We start from the raw sequence: 17289 nt of genomic DNA, 5'->3' as shown, positions 1-17289 counted from the left end.
ATTCATAAGAGCTCTTCGGCTAGAGGCAGCCGGGAAAAGGCTGCTTGACTGAGGGGAGAGGACTGCTGGTTCGGTGAGAAGGGGAGGGAGCCTTTAATTGCTATATGTCCAGGGTCCTACTCCATGATGTGCATTTCTGTGCAAAACGGTAGGTAGGTGAATGCTGAATATGCAAGCCCACAGACTAGCCGTACGCTATCTCTTTTGCTGCTGGATCAGATGTATGCCTCAGTGGTACACTTCCCCCCATGATGTTGTGTCCCCGTGGGGAGGCACGTTTTGCAAAAACAACAAGAAGTATTGAAAGATGTTGCGAACTGAGACCTGGGGTCGGGGTGGGTGCACTACACAGGTGGGTTTGCCCCGCACACATGGATACACACACGGGAAGACTGCTAAAACTTTTGAAGTACGCCGTCTCCTCAAATCCTTGCCCAGCAAGCCAGCTCTGCTTTGGGGTCTGAATTTGCTAGGAGTGGGAGGGGGTCGGGGCTGCCTCCGGATGCGAGCTTTCCCCTTGCCCGCCTCGGACAGAGGAACTCAGCCGCCTGCGGAGCAGCCGCCTCGCATGCTAAACACGGAGGGGGAGGAGGCTGCTTCCCCATTGGCTGCCCCTGGCCGCATGTGCCGGCCCCTCACCATTGAATGAGAGTGGGGAGGGGAGAAGCCAGCGCAGGCTGCGATCCCGGACGGCAGGAGCCGCCGGTGGAGAAAGCGACAGGCACAGGTAAGCAAGGGCACGCTGGCTCTTGTGGGGAAACTCTGCAGCGGACCCGCCGCCTGGCCGCTTTAAAGAGGGAGGAAGGTCATTCAGTCAGTCATTCATTCATGGAAAATGTGGTGTCTTTCTTCTGAGTTATTGCTCGCGTTGCTAGGGGGCGCTCTGCTGGTACGGAGCAAAGCGACGGGCGCTTCGCCGGAGAGGGCGCGTTTCCTCAGTGCTGCGCTAGGGGACGCTGTGGGACAGGGATCATGAGGAGGGGTAGCGGGCAGCGCGGCCGTCCCTTGGAGGGCTCGCTTAGAGGTGGGAGACAAGCAGGCTGCTTCGACGCCTAGCCTTGTGTTCCCCACCTTGCCGTGAAGTCGGGCAGATTCCGATCCCGCATGAGGTTGTCAACAAGGCCATATGCCCGAGGTCCCAATTGCTGGCTCGTCTTGTAAACAGACTGGGGGGGGGGGAGCGTTGGGGATGAGAACCCCGAGCCTCTCTCCGTGCAACCGCGCCGCCCATGAGGTCCTGCGGTCCGTGCTGTCCTGTCTGGGGAAAGCAGCTACCAGCGCCTAAGGAGCGAGACCTCGAAGGCCTGAATGGAAGAGAAACTGCAACCAAAGAAGGCTGGGGACTTGGGCTGCATCCTAGGCATATTTAGGGAGAGGAGAAATGCCTGCACCTCCCTGCATGGCGGGACAGTGTACATTTATTAAATGAAGCAACATGTGCAGATTAATAATATGCCTACCCACACAGTCCAGGAGAGCTACTAGAGGAACAGGTGCATGCCAAGTCCCGGATTTGGGTCAGGGGCCTTTAGTTGCCTTTCCCTTTAGATTAGAAATTGGTGCCAAGGGGGTGTAATAAGCTGTTGCAGAATCAAATGAGAAGCTGGAATCTGCTAGGAATGAAAGGAAAATCTAAATTCAAAATCTACAGTATTGCAATCAAATTCTGCAAGCATAGAAATATAGTCATCAAGGGTAACATTGATGTCATAACAAACATGCAGAATAAATGATTAGGATAAATAAAACACAAATCAATAGAAATGGCAATCTATTTCAATTAGTAAAGTAATATCTTTTCAGTTCAGCTTGCCAAAGTTAAAGGCTGGGTGGATTCAAAGAGCTTGGTGCAAGCACCCCAGCACCCTTCACCCACCCTTGTCATCCTGACTGGCTATGCTAGCTGGTGCTGATGCAGCCCCAATTGTCTGGAGGGCAGCAAGTTACCCACCCCTGACATAGACGCATCCTCTACGGAAGCAGTCTTGGACAACAGACTCAGTCTCCAAGTGGGCTCTTTACTCCATCAAAACGGCACCATGGACAAGGGGAAGTTTTAGTAGGATTTCCCTAAGGGTTTCAGGAGAACCATTTTAAAGACACACACACACACACACACACACACACACACACACACACACAGAGGGTATGGAGGAAGAACTCAAAATGGCCCAGTGAGGACAGTGTACTGTGACCACCTAATGCTGGTTAACTGTTTTGGGGACGGGATGTGAAACCAATGGTAGAGGAAATGAAATGGAAGAGGGCTTGGCTGGAACACTGAACAGGATATTTTGTCACGGATCTCTCTTGCAAATGAAAAAAGGGGATTTATTAAAAGGGAAGGTTCCAACTAAGGGGAGGGCTGAGAAAGAGCTGGGCCTGAGATCTTGGAAAGCCATTGTCAGCTGGAAAAGATAATATTAGGCTAGATGGACTGTGGTCTGGCTCAGAATAAGGTCAGCTCCCTATGAAAGAAACATTGTGAAGGAAATTAGATTGGCTAAGTAAAAAATGGAACCGCTGCATGTTGGCATGGAACAGAAATGTTTTCCAGCATGCCCTGATTCCTTGTGTAAAGATTAGGTGTTTACACTCAGTCCACAGGGCTGCAATTCCTTTAAAGCTAACAGTACTGGCCAAAACAATCACCCCAACAAACAACCTTTACTTTCCACCTGGCAGTTCCTTTGTGCCTGTTTTGCTAGACCTTCTCCTTTGAGATTGTCTATCCAGGAGTGTCAAAAGAGCCCATTCTGGTCCTGCTTCCCACTGTGGCCAGGCAGTCTTCTGGGAAGACCACAAGCAGGACATGAGGGCAAGAGCCCACCTGCATGCTGGGGGTTTGGCGTGCGGTAAAGCAGGCGTGTTGAGCCTCTTTCCGCCTGAGGACTGAATTGCATCTTGGAGAAGCTCTCAGGGCTGCATTTCACTATTGGCAGGGCTGAAGGCAAAAGGGGGAGGTAAAAGAAGAAAAAAAACCAGCATCTTTAAGTTAAAGCACTTGCAGCCAGTAATTATGCCTTAGGAGAAGCATTTCAAGTGTTCAGAATTTGGGTGAGGGGAGAGGAATTGCATAAAAGCTAGGAAACTACCAAGTAATCAGCACTCAGGGAAAGGGGTGAGGCCTTATAGGGAACCCAGAAGAGCCAGGCTGGGCTCCCCAGCCTGGCTTTGCATCTCTGCAGTAAAGAGCATCATTTGCAGGGCAATACAACCCTCAGCCTCCAGGAAACGAGGGGAAAATGTGCCTTGGTGAGACCACAGCCCTATTCTGTCTAGCACCAAAATGTACTACTTATCGATCAATGGTTGAAGGTGATCCAGGCAAGGCAACCTTCTCAAATTAGCACTTCTGTTGAAAGGAAATTGTGTTCATCAGCACACAAGCTGTGATGCATTATAACTCCAAAAATAAGACATTTGATCCATATTTCCTTTGGTGGTAGAGCGAAGGGGGAGAGGAGGTATGCAGGTATGCGAGAAGGTTAGAGTGTTTTTCAGATGGTGAGCATCTTTCTTGCAGAGTCCTCTGTCCGGCCAGAAGAAGAGCTCAAAATTACTCACCAGGAAGAAGCCATGGAACTGAATGCAAAGGTACCACAGGAATGACCACATAATGGGGAGGCCCCAAAAGTCCCGTTTCAGAGGAAACCTTCCCAGATAAGCTATTCAACACAACCACAATTCCTGCATGACAATTCCTGGTCAGAATAACAGGCAGAAATCCTGTGGTTACAAGGACATCATAGTTATATTATGCCATACTTGATCTTTCTGTGAAGGGGTCACAACTAAATGAAAGAGCATACAAGCTGCAGGCAAAGGTCCCAGATTAATATGATCTCAGATAGCAGGGCTGGGAAAGACCACTAGCCGAGACCTTAATGTCAGCCTCAAAGACAGTAATGGCTTGATGAACTGATAAAGCAGCTTTTATGGGCCTTTTATGCATGAGTTTCCAACCTTTACAGAATGGAACTGCTGTTGGGTGTTGTAGGAAAATGCACCCTTTGTTGATCTTAGGCTTAGGACCTGGATATCTAAAGGAGCATCTCCTTCCCAATTTCTCTGCCTGCCCCTTAAGATCTGGGTCAGAGGTCCTTCTTCGGGAGCCCTCTTTGAAGGAGATTAGGAGGGTGGCTACCCGAAGAAGGGCCTTCTCTGCTGAGGCGCCCCAGTTATGGAATATGATCCTGAGAGAGCTGTGCCTGCCGCCAACACTTTATTCTTTTTGGCACCAGGTTAAAACATTTTGTTGCTATTTTAATTGGTGTTTATTATATAGAAATGATGCTGTGCTTTACTTTGTTTTATTGTAAAACCGCCCTGAGACTATTTGGTAAGAGGACGGTATAGAAAAATTTTAAAGGAATGAATGAATGAATGATGTTGCTCAGCTCATTATAGGTATATGGACATGGATTGTTGGGACCAAAGAAGGGCTTAGCTCCTGCTATGGGATTTCCTGGCACAGCATCTTTAATGCTGCACCTCTTAGGCAGTTCCCTCCTTTCCATGGACAGCCAGCCTCAAATGGCTGCAACCTTTGCCCCCAAAGGTGTGCACTGGCCTCCTCTCTTTTACCATTGGGTTTCCTGAGAGTCAATTCTCAACTGTCCTGTTCAGGCATTTATGAAACAGCAGGCAACCTGGGCATCACCTTGGCATGCCTGGGATGCCACACGTGCTCACACAGTTCACCTTGAACACAGCATGCTTGTGCTCCCTTCTCTCGTTCGCATCTCGCCGAGGGGTGAGCGAGAGGAGCCGCTGCATGGCGAGTGGTCCACAGATGCCGGTGTCCAAGGTACATCAGGGGTGCAGAACTCCCAAGACGCAAGCTTCACCTGGCTCGCCGGGATGCCCGGTCCAGACCACAGGGCTTCCGGGGGCTCCTTCCGCTGTGCAGCTGCTCTGTGGAGCCTCCTGCTCCAGGCTCCTGCTCAGATCACTTGTGCAGCTGGGCCCACCTGCCAGTGCGTTTTGCACATGTCTCCCCTGTTGTGAGCTCTTACGCGTGTCTGAATGGGAGCCCATAGGCATGGCCACCTGCATGGGCCCTTCCTCCTCAGCTTCCTACCCAAGTGATAAAGAGAAAGAATGTTGCCTGAAAATTCACCCCTTCAAATATGATTCAGATGTAGATGGCAATGGAAAAGCATCTTGCCGTACAGAAGAGGTACCTGCACCCTTCAGCATGCATGCAAATAGGATGTCTGTGGTGATCCCTTCATCTCTCTCTGTAGTGGCTGCACGAAACGATGGGTGGGGAAAGAGTGTATGGGCAAGTAATTGCTTTATGAAGGGTTCCCCCCACCCTCCAATCTATCGTGTCCTTTCTGTGCCACAGGAGCAACCCAGCTCCCCACAGAAGCAGGGAGTGAAGGCTCGTTCCAAATCCACTGAGGATATCCAGCCTGCCAAGAAGGTAACAGTGCCAGCCTGCCTCTGCATGGGCAAAGAGCCTGCGGCCTGTGCGGAGAGACGTGCTGCAGTTCAGCTGTGAGCTAGTCCTCTCCCCACTGGGAAGAGCAGCCCCAGTCCTCTCATTGCGGTAGCTCAGGGTTCCCTTATGCTTGGGACATCAGTTCTCATCAGCTCCAGCCAGCAAATCCAGTGACCAGAAATCTTGGGCGGCGTGGTCCAAGGCACCGTCTGGAGGGTGCCAGGTTTGGAAGGCTACAGTAGCCCATCCATCTTTTCCATGTAATCAGTGGAGTCCTAAGTCTCCTTTGGGCCACAAGTTCATTGTGTGGCTGGGAACCCGGGGAGCCAATTAGAAATGCAGGGCTGGGAGGGAGAAAATTTGGAGTTCCCTGTGGCCACTGCCATGAGAAGCTCAGGAGAGGAATCCCACAGGGAGACCTTGTTACCTGAACCCCCATTTGTCTGGGACTCAGAGGGGATGGGAGTGGGACCCTTGTTTCTGGGTAGAACTCTTGCTCTGCAAGTAGAATAGGACTGGGAAACATTTGACCCTGCAAAGGTTCTGCTCATCACCTACGACCTGATTCTTTGAAAGGGAGTTGCTGGGGATTGAAACTGGGGCCTTCTGTGTCAAGGATGGACAATGGGTGACCCTCCAGATTTTGTTGGACATCAAGTAGCAGGAATGAGGTAGCAGGTAGCAGAAACACTGGGAGGCTGTTGCTGTATAGAGTTTGCAGAGCTAGGCTGGATCTGCCATAGGTCTGGCAGCATCCTATGACCTCATGTTCCCATCTTACAGTGACTGGCCCCCTGATAGACTGGTGGTGACCAGGGAACTGGGAACTCTCCACTCTGGAATCCAACCAGCCTTCTTGTGGAAAGTTCTCTCTCAATCTTTTGGAAGAATGTGTCAGAGGGTCCACCTCAAGTTCATTACAATAAATGGTATGGTTGTGTTGTGTGCTGCAAATGAGAGCAAAGGACCTCCATGTGTGTTTCCAATGTAAAACTGTACAGAGTCTCTTTGCCCAAGGCAGATATTTGCTCTCCTATACATTTGCTGGGAAGGAATTCCCTGTGTTTCCTGTTATGTCAGTAGATTGCAAACTCCATTCCAGGTTCAACCAACTAGGTCCATTTGATTAAACTCAGCCCCATCTCTCATTGCAGGCCTTTCACACTCCCCAGAAGTCCTTGCCTAACCAGATGGACGATGACGAGTCCAAGGTACGCATCCAACCCAAACACAGGTCCAGGAACTAAGGATGCCCTATTTGCTTCTTCCAGAGTTCCCAAGCATGGTTTTCTTTGCTGCCTTTTGGAAAATGACCCTGACAAAGATAAGGGCATCAGTTTCAATTCGATTCCTAGCAGGGGCTTCTATAACCCTTAAATGAGAATCCTATTAGTGCTTGGAGTGTTCCTTGAAAGGAAGAGTTGGGGACCCCATGATGTATCGCTGTGTGAGAGGAAGTCCAAGCAAATAGAGTTGAATCTCTTCTAGGCGGAGGGATTAAATCATTTTCAGAGAAGTTCTATATTCCTTTCAGTAGTGATGGCAAAAGTAGGTGGAACCCAAATACCTGTATACTTTAACTTAGGATTCTTACTACCAGTAATTAAGCCTTGGGAGAGGGAAATCAGCCTTTTAGATGGGAAGAAAACTGCACCAAAGCTGGGAAAGCACCAAATGAGATGCAGTTGGGGAACGAGGTATGGGGCCGGGGGAAGATGGGCAGAGCTGGTTAGGATCTCAAGCAAGATAGATTTGGCTTTTAGGTCTGAGATTCAACCACCCTGGTCCAGGCATTTGTGGAGAAAAAGATGCTGCCACGTTGCTCGCTAGCAGGGGTTCTGTAGCCCCGAAGTGCCAAGAGCAGTTCCCATATCAAGAAAGGACAGACTTGCATCAACGGAGTAATGGCGAAGCTTCCCGGCTTTCTCTTCCTGCCTTGAATGGATCCCCCCCTGCTGTGCCCCCACAGGGTTCCTGTCCCATCCCGCCACCCAGTGCAACTCAGCAGCAGCAGCAACCCTGAGAGGAGCAGGATCTGCTCGAGCGCTGCTTGCAAGGAGGGGAGCTGTTCACGCCCCTCGTGCCGCTCCTACCCCTGTGGATGTCACCGTGGTTCTGTCTGTCCAGCTGTCGCTTTCCAACTGTCTGTCCTCTCTGTGGAATAAGATCTGGGTCAATAAAGTTAGTTGGAACATCCTCTACTTTCAACTGTCGCATTTATGCTGGCGTAGCTTGTACCACCACAGCTCTGAATGGTGAGGATGCAAGACTGGAGCCGGGGAGCCATCTTGCTGGAGGGTCTGGCCTTGTGTATGGGGGGCCAGTTGGCAGGATCACCACAAGCCACGGTGCCTTAGAAGCATAGAAACTCAGCGAGTGAGAAGGGCCCTCCCAGTTCATCCAATCTGACCCCGAGCTCCAGCTGGCTCCCCTCTTGTGAACTGCAGTGCATGGCCAGCACGATTTGAGGAGCTGCTGCCCAGGCGCAGCTTGTCATGTTGTCTGAACCCCGGCAGCAGCATGGCTTGCCAGAAGGCTGAACAGTCCTTCAAAAACCGCAACAATGCCCGAGTTATGGGACGGTTGCTTAGCCCTCCAGCAAGCTTGTTGCCTATTTTGTAGGAAAACACCAAAGCTGCAGCTGGGCTGTGATTATGCTAGATCACTCCCAACCACCATGACCTGTTTGGTTCATGCAAACTGAGTCATTATGTACAGGGGATATTGTGCTATTGTCTCTGCAGAGCAGCTTGTCGGACAGTCTTACAGAGACTATAATGGAGTATGCTGGGACAGAAATGCTCCCAGTTTCCTCAGGTTGGGTCCAGGATCTGCCTTCTGTAAAAGGAAAGGTTCCACTGGTGGAAGATCCCTCCCCACTGATTTGTGGGGAGTCTCTTTTCCCACCACACACCACATCCAACAGCTCTGGTCACCCCTCTGCAAGGTCTCCTGACTTTCTGTATAACACTTTCAAGGGGCTTGAGGGGCTGGTGAGGCAAGAAAGGGCTAGGGAAGTCCATTTCTGCCAGCCTGCTTGATCTAGATTAAACCTGGATCCAATCCCTAGTAGTGAATGTCTCACCGGCATACAAGATGCCTGCCTTGAGGACTTTCTCACATAGCTCCAGTTCCTGCCAAAGGATCTGCAAACCCTTGAACACAAGCCCTGGTTTTGCCTTTGGTCGATTTACTTGCTGGCAATCCCACCTCATGGGAGCCTGCATCCCTCATCTCATGTCTTTGTTGTCTGCTAAAGCTGCTAGGACGCTCAGCAAGCTAGCGAGTCTCTTACGCCATCTCTCTCAGGGCCAAAGAGGGATGAACAGCCATGTCACGTGCCACCTCTGAATGTATCTGAGGCAGCTCCTCCTCAGAGCCCCCGTGTGTGCCAAGCATGTTTTCCATGCACAGGAAGGCTTTAGACCAGAGATGCTTCATGCTTCACTCCCCCTCTAGCATTTCGAGATGATACTGTCTGTGGAAGGCCCCTCCCTGTTCATATGAATCAGCCCTTAAACACCCTCACCCCTTCCAAAGGCAAAAGAGATGGAGAAACTTTCTCTGGGGTTGGGTGCTTGATGTCTCTGGGATTAAAGGCTCTTCATGGGGAAAAAGCTCCGCGCCCAAACATGATGTGCTAGTACGAAGCCACAGACCACAAAAGGGATGATTCACTGTGTGCCCAAGGGAGGGAGGGAGGGTGCCTCTTTCTCTGTGCAGTTGCCCCCTGTCCTCCGGAACACCTTGACTCAGCATGCTCGAGGGGGTGGTGGGAGGCAGTGCCTAGTGAGACGCGGCATCCGTGGAATGTCTCCCCGCGTTCTGGACCAGGACTTTGGCCCGGCCCAGTCAATGAGTGACAGGCCAGGGCAGAGCAGCTTAATGATTGTGAGCGATTCGGAGGAGGGTTTTGTTGCCTGAGGTGGCTGATTGCTAGTGTGTCACAACAGACACAAGTGAATATTACACAGACTTGCACATGCACACACTGCTGCCTGTCTCTTCCCCAGCATTTGTTTTGATTTTTATATATTGCGCCATTCCCATAGGCGCTGGATGGTTTACAAGAGATTCAAGCCAACAATGATTAAAATTAAGACTAAAAATAAGCATGACACTCATCTAGGAAGGCCTGTTAGAAGAGACACAGTATCTCTCCAGTATTATAGAAAATGCTCTGAAGTGCCATCACAGACAGGATGATGCCATCATCATCTTTATTGTGCTTGTTGTAGCAACTGCTAGAATTGCTGGGCATTTAGAGAATAGCTCAAGTACTTGTTCTTATTCTGTTTGTATCCCACTTTTCCCCTCTTGTAAGGAGCTCAAGGTGGCTTGCATGACTCCCCGCTCCCCATTTTATCCTCACAACAATGACCCTTGGATGAGAGTCAGTGCCTGGCCCAAAGGCACCCAATGAACTTCATGGCCGCAAGGGAACTCAATCAAAACTGGAATTCCAGAGTCCCTTTCCAGCACCACACTGTTTCTCACTGATGCCAGACAGTGCAAAGAATACAGGCTGTTTGATCTGCAGTGATTCCACTGTTGAACAGTCCCGAGACGCTTGTAGTGGACAGTCTATAAAAGCTTTCAATAAACAAACAAACAAACAAACAAACAAATAACAGGAAGTGAGATGGCCTTTAGAAACATCCTACTCTGAATATTCCTAACCGACTACAGCCCAAAGAGCTGTTCCTTCTCATTGTTGGGCATGTGCAGACTAATGTTTGTGTGAAAAGGACAACCAGAGAGGGGTGGTGCGCCATGGGTGTAGGCCACATACATTTGCTAGGATAGAATACTAATTGTTCTTTTCTTTTTAAATATATTCTGGCTCTATGCATGTCCGCTTATTCACAAATCTTTACCAGAGACTTCTTTCCAAAATGGCTTCCTTTTATGTTTGATCTTGCACATAGCTACCTACTTTGCAGAAGCTGACAACAATAATTTGCCACATTCCTTTCCCCTTTCTCTTTCAGATGGGACCTATCCCAGCAAGAAAGCAGTGTGGTGTAGTGGTTAGAGTGTTGGACTGGGACTGAGGAGACCCAGATTCTAGTCCCCACTCAGCCATGAAGCTCCCTGGGTGACTTGAAGCCAGTGTGACTGACTGTCAGCCTATCCTACCTCACAGGGTTGTTAAGAAGATAAAATGGAAAGGAGGAAGAGAAAAATCATGTGAGCCTTGGGTTTCTTGCTGGAAGAAAAAAAACCAGGATATAAATGCAAGATAATGTAATAAGAAGATCCAGTTAGGCACACATTTAGCCACCTTGCCTTCTACATGCAACCCTCCCCCTGCAGTTATCATAGAAGGGGGAAGTGCCTATGATATAGACTGTATACAAAATATGAAGCTATGTGTACAAATAGCAAGGACCATGGAGTAATATCTTTTCTATACAAGTAAAAGGCTTCTAACAGTCATGCACACTTGTGCTTTTCTTACTCTCTATATCAAGTAGCATTTGATTCATCCATTCCTACTTAGAGTTATGGGTTACTTTTCAACCAATAGGCCCTTGAAACAGCTTTCAGTAAAATCATAGCCTGCAATACTATATTTGTCTGAAGAAGTCAACCAAAAAGTTGGGTATTGTATGGTCATGTAGGCATTTTCCTTCCTCTAGCTTGCCTTGAAAAATAGACAACTGGTTATATACATGCTAAGCTTCAGGGTCTCACTCAGCTGAAAGATTAGCAGATTTCCACCCAAAACTGTATAAAAAAGCTTATGCAGAGACAGGCCTTCATTTTGGCACACAAATATGGCACAAGTACCCATACACAAAAAATAGCAACATACAGTGGCAGGGTCAGGTCTGGACTTTGGTAGAACTTGACGCCTGAGTTTGCTCAGGATCTCCCCTCACTAGCCCTTTCTCTGGCTGCTTGTCAGATGGATGGAAAATTGGCTGCCAGACCATGTGCAGCAGGTAATGATAAATCTCAGGCGGGAGCACACGAGGCACAGAGATTGGGGCTGAGGTTACCTAAGTTGAGCACTTTCAGGGGCTGCACTGAGGACACATCCTTGGCAGGAGAGACAAGGATTGTCAACCAACAGGCAGGGAGTGAGCTGACAAACCAAAAAAGGCTGGGTAGTTTTTTGTGTTCATTTTTGTTTTGCTCTTGAGCTAGTTGCTGGAAAAGCAAGGGGCAAGGTTGTTTTCCTCCACTTTCAGCAGTTCATTTATTTATGTATTTATTAGGTGGCTCTGTAGAGGAATAGTCAGGATAGGCCTCTGCCCCGGACCTGCCCAACACACTGGGCTTAGTTCCCAGATGTGGCAAAGAGGCCCACTGCATTCCACCCACAGGCCTCCACAAATGATGGGCTCCTTTGTGGGTTTGGAAGACATAATGAGAGACCACAGTAGGGTGGAGATTATGGTGGGAAAGCAGCTGAGAGATGCAAAAAGAGCTCTACGGAATCAGACCAACCATCTCTCTCAAGACTTCTCAACCTGGTGCCACAGTAGCCCTGCTGGCTGGGGATTATGGGAGTGCCAGCCCAACACAAACAGGGGACAGCAGCTTGAGGAAGTCTGGCAGATCTAGTGCTGTGCCCGTGTCCCATGCTGGGTAGCCAGATGCCTTCAAGGGGCTCCACAGCAGCACCTGAAGACAACTACCTTCCCCTTTCAGTACATAGTTTGACAAGCTACCTCACCTCTGGAGATGGAGGCTCCACTGACCTATTACGACTTCATACTTCACTAGGCCGGTTCTCCATGACTTTGCCTAATAAGCTTCCAATTAAAACCAGCTAAGTCGGTGGCCACTAGGACATACTGGAGAAGTATTTCATAAGATATTATTATGGATTTGTGTGAAGAAGGAGTTTCTTTTGTCTCCTAAATTCACTAAGAAAGAGAAAGGAGAGCATCACTGCAAAAGCAACAATCACAACCCTGCTGCAAATAAATGCCATTGAGTAACCCCAAGTTCGGGTAGCAGGGACAGGGGGAGTTCTCCCTGTCCACCTTCTCTGCAACATGCATAATTGCACAAATCTCTCTAATGTGCCACATCTTTTTTCCATACTGAAATGCTCCAAATACCTACTTTAGGCTTTCCTGGTAGGAAGATGTTCCAACGCCACATTTGGGCATTATACTTACCCTTCTCCTCATCTTTCCCAGCCCTGTGATATCCATTTTGACATGGAGTGGCAAGAATAGTACATAGGATTCCAAGTGTGACCACACCATGGCAGTTTGATTTTCCATCTCTTCTCTAATTCATTCTTTATGCAAACATAATCCTGGTTTTGGAAACCTCTCGAGATAATAAGCCCTAGCATGGAATCTTTTTGTTGTTGTTGTTTTTACTGCAAGTTCGCTGATGTTTTCAGTGAGCTATCCACCGCAACCTCAAGTTCTCTTTCCTGTTTGGTCATTCATTCCTCAGGCCCCACAAGGGTGACACACAACAGAGCCAGTGCAGGCCGATGCTACAGTTTCACTCACACAACAATGGCAGAGTGCTTAGCAGTGGCAGGCTGCTATGGGCCTGGGACTGTACACGGCCTGCAGCCAGCTGCCTAACTTCAGGCCACCCTCAGCAAGTGAGGAGTTCAGGCCTCCGACAAGAGCAAATTGGTCTCTCCTGGCAGCCTGCTGGACAGGGCAGAAGAGGTGAAGAAAGAAAAGGAGGGAGAAAGGGGGAAAAAAGAGTGGAGTTGAAGAGAGAAAAAGTGGGCTGGGTTTATATGCTCCGGGCCCTGGCCTCACCCACTGGATTTGGTTCCATGTGCTGCCAGGAGCCAAATTTCCCCCGCCAGATGACCCCCAAGTGGTCCGCAATTTACAGCCTACCCTGGACAGTGGCACTTCCGTTTCACAGGCCTGGGTGGTAGACCTGCAGTTCCGCACAGACCACAGCCCAACAACCTAGCTCACCACAACAACCATGAGACCACAGAACAGAGATCGAGTCACAGAAACAGAGCCCGGATGCCAACCCCGGCCTCATGTCTGTTCTGGCCGCTCTGTGGCAGGGGCTGCTCATGCTACTTGCAGCTCATCTTCCTGAGTGACCGTTTGCCAGCAAAGCCCCACTGCGTGCTATCTAGGACAAAGAGTTCCCTTGCAAGAGTCTATGCAGACAGGGATTCTGGCCTTGATGGCTGTACATTGCTGCCAATATTGCCTCTACTGGCCAGCTGCAGGGTCTCAGGAAGGGGTGGACACGTTCACACTCATGTCCTGCTTGGGGCCTTCCCACAGGTATTTGCCTAGGAGTTGTGAGAAGAGGAAGCTGGGTGAGATAAGACATTGGCCTCAACCAGCCAGGCCCTTCTTACAAGCTTACAGCATGAAGGTGATCATCAGAAATGCAGCATTCAAGAAACAGTGTGGGAGCCCTCTCACTTCCCAGAGCACCTCGAGGTGGCCTTTCTCAGAACTTCAAAGACAGAAGACAGCTGGGCAAGGATTCAAGCAGAGATCAAAGTCTATTTTCTGGCTTCAATAAGGGCAAAGGTGTATTTCTGAGTATATCACAACACAGGCCTTAATTCACTCACCTGAATGGCCACTATTAATAAGGTCATTATCACCATATGTACTTTCTGCAGTTAAGATTCCTGTGATCTTAGTGCTTAAAATCCAGTCCCTCTCAAATTGTGTGTGTATATATATACACTTGGAAATCACAATACTGATTTTGTTTTTTGATACATCTGATTAAACAGGCTGTAGTCCATGAAGGCTTACACTGTAATAAGTACATGTTAGTCTTTTGAGTCCCAGAAGTCTTGTTTTTCTGGAGGGAAGATGACCATTGACAGAAAAGAGGATCCCCGTCACTGCTTTATAAGATGCCCTAAGTATATCTGAAAGGCCTCACGGATAGCATATGCTGGATGGCCTGCAAATGGATTGCAGCCATCTTTCCCGTGTGGATTGTCCTCAGCCTCCCTCTAATGGGGTCCTGAAGTGGAATTGATGCTGCAGCCCTTGTCCTGGTTGTTCATGTACACAGGGCAGGTGTTATCCCTATCAGCACAAACTCATTTTGATGTGGGCCCCAAGATCAAAAGATAACATCATAGCTCTCCCTATATTGGTTTAGCTTTCAAGAGCCTCAGAGAGGCAGGTGTTACTTGTCATCTTCATGTAATGATGACATCAATAGTTTCTCAGCCGGGATTAGGCTGGAATGTGGTGCTTTGTTCTCCCCATCGCCACAGGAAGGGATTACTATAAATATGATGCCACAGTCCCTCTATCCTTGTCCCTCAACAGTTTGGCTCTTTTGTAAACAAGAAGAACTTAAATGTGGCTTGAGAGTTTAGTGGCAGTTCCTGTGTCCATGTATGTGTGCAAGTTTGGGCTATAGGGCAAATAATAGTTAATAATATGAATAATGCATGCAATACTTCATGAAATATATAAAGCTCGTTTTCATTGTGTGTATGTGTGTATATATGTTCTGCCTCCTTTCCTTGTTTATATTGTTTTATATTGATTATAACGCTTCCTCTTGCACCCTGACCTACCATTTTTTCATAGTCCAGGACTACCCAGTGCAGCTGTAGTTACAAGTTAGCTTCCCACGGCCACAGAGTATATTTTATGGAGTTTTATTGTATTATCTATTTTATGAACAGCAGTGGCTTTTGCTGTTTTAAATTTATCTTTCAATTTTTGCATTGAAAAGGCAATACAATTTGGAAAATACAATAAAACACCATAATTATTTTCCAAAATGCACAACTGTTTAAAACGTTTTTAAAAGCTAACACAACAGATAACATAAAGTAGACCTATAAAGTAACTGGGTACTTGATGTGCTTGATTTGTATTGTTTTACCCAATACTCAGAATCAGAGATACCAAATCCTCACCATTTTATTACTCATTTGTTGGATAGGCTTTGGCTTGGACAAAAGGCAGAATAGAGTTACATCTCCCCTTTGTGTTTTCATACATGGAGACCAGCCTGTGCTTCTCATCCCCCAAAGTCACTGCTAGGTACAATGTGAGACTCCCAATACTGGCTCACTCATTCAAACTGCAAGTTTCCCTTTTGAGACTGTCTCTAAATTGCCGCCTCATGGCCAATGCATCTGACCAAATGTGTAGACTCGCTTTTGATTCCCCCATCCCCTGCTCTTTGTGCTTTCTCACCTGATGAAGAACTCTGGAGAATGTAAAGCATTTGCATCTTTGTGGCATTTGGGTTGGTCCTAATAAAGGTATTGCCCAACTGTGGCTTTTGGATTCCCTCTTCCCGATGGATCAGCACAGCTATCCTTGTGGTTTGTTAGTATGGCATTGACCCCTGTACTGAGTAGGAGGTTGGAACCAACCGCTTTCAAGGGCTCTTCCAACTCGCCTATGCCCTGATTCTATGACTTCATAAAGGGTTACCTAATGACAAATCGAGCCAGTAATGGAAATTTCCATCCACAACAGAAATAGATCTCAATCATCCCATAGTGCAGGATATGGAATAATGGGTTCAATTTATAGGAAGCCAGATTCTGGCTGAATATCAGGAGAAACTTTCTGATTGTTAGCGAATACAACAATGGAATCAACTACTGAGAGGGGTCATGGGCTCTCCCACCCTGGAGGCATTCAAGATGCACCTTGGCACCCATCTATTAAGGATGCTTTCGGTGGGAGTCAAGGACAATACGTTGTGGTAGATTTATTTCTTCTTAAGAATGGGTATTATGAGTTTTTTGCTATAAAGCAGCAATTCCCAAAGTGGGCAGTGCTGCCCCCCTGTGGATGGTGGAAAGATCCAGCAGTCAACAGTGCAATAGATCTAATATAAAGAAAGAGGCATGAGGCCACTAGGGTTGTCTCCCAAGAGGAAAGAGGGGCAGCTGCCCAAAAAAGTTTGGGGACAGCTGATCGAAAGATCCTAGCCCATGTGTGAAGGTTGCTTCCAATGTCTTCTGCACAGCTCCTGCATGCACAGTCCTGAGTCAGCATCTCTTTGTTTCCTTCTGTGTCAGACAACCCGTCCAAAAGCATATACCCCTGCATGTTAAATCAACTCTTATGCCTGCTTACAGTAACATCTCTTTGAAGTCCCTTTATCTCCTTCGAAATGTTTTGACGGGGTCCTGACCCCAGCCGTCAACCCGAAGTGAGATGTTTCCTATCCGTGGATCATGTGGCGCAGCGATGCGATGGCCTCCTTGGGGACCAGGATCTGGGTAGACCAGACACTGTTGCATCACTGTCTTGCCAACAAGGCACAGCTCATCTTATTGCACAGCTCAGGGTGTTGCAGAAGTTAGCAATTAACTGAAGGAATGCCTGGGAGGAGGGGAGCATCAAATGGAGACAAGAGGCAGCACAAGACTCTTTAGACTTTGCTCCTGTCCTGTGTATAAAGGACACACTTCTTGTCTCCAGCCAGTTTGCCTGAGAGCGGAGTGTAGACATAGCGGGCAGCCTTGAGATGTTGGTCTGAGTGGTTCATCTGCATCAGGTAAGGGGACAAGAGCTTAAGCTAGCACTAGAGAACCACATCGGGGGCCTGGAAGGAAGAAAAGGCCATCCAGATGGGTAACCTTGGCAGGACTGGCTTTGGCAGCTGACTCCAGGCCATCCTGAGACAGGCTCTTGGCTTTCAGATAAACTGAAGACCAGAATATCTCATAAGATAAAGGATGCCCAGCACAATGTTAGGCAATTCGCCAGTCATACCTGTGCAGGTTTAATCTATTTGAACTTTTGTGCAGTCAGATGCCAGAAGTGTCTTTGGTTTCTTTCTTAAGCACTCAGGTGGCAAGTCCCCCTGCTATGCTGGTATAGCCATCAAAGCAATATGGTGCTAGCCATGGAACTGACTTACATGGA

At 48.3% G+C, this 17289-nt stretch overlaps 1 long non-coding RNA gene across 1 annotated transcript; it reads left to right on the top strand.

The window, feature by feature from the left end:
* The first annotated feature begins 646 nt into the window (after positions 1-646).
* Positions 647-7616, top strand: LOC123034033. Its single transcript, XR_006416683.1, has 5 exons — positions 647-727; positions 3527-3597; positions 5354-5431; positions 6604-6660; positions 7419-7616. It is a non-coding gene; the product is annotated as an uncharacterized LOC123034033 (long non-coding RNA).
* The last annotated feature ends 9673 nt before the right edge of the window (positions 7617-17289 follow it).

Source organism: Varanus komodoensis, unplaced genomic scaffold (genome assembly GCF_004798865.1).
Source record: "Varanus komodoensis strain SLA01 unplaced genomic scaffold, ASM479886v1 scaffold6_1, whole genome shotgun sequence".
NCBI lineage: Eukaryota > Metazoa > Chordata > Lepidosauria > Squamata > Varanidae > Varanus > Varanus komodoensis.
Note: the sequence above shows the minus strand (reverse complement) of the source record. Positions and strands in the feature narration are given on the sequence as shown.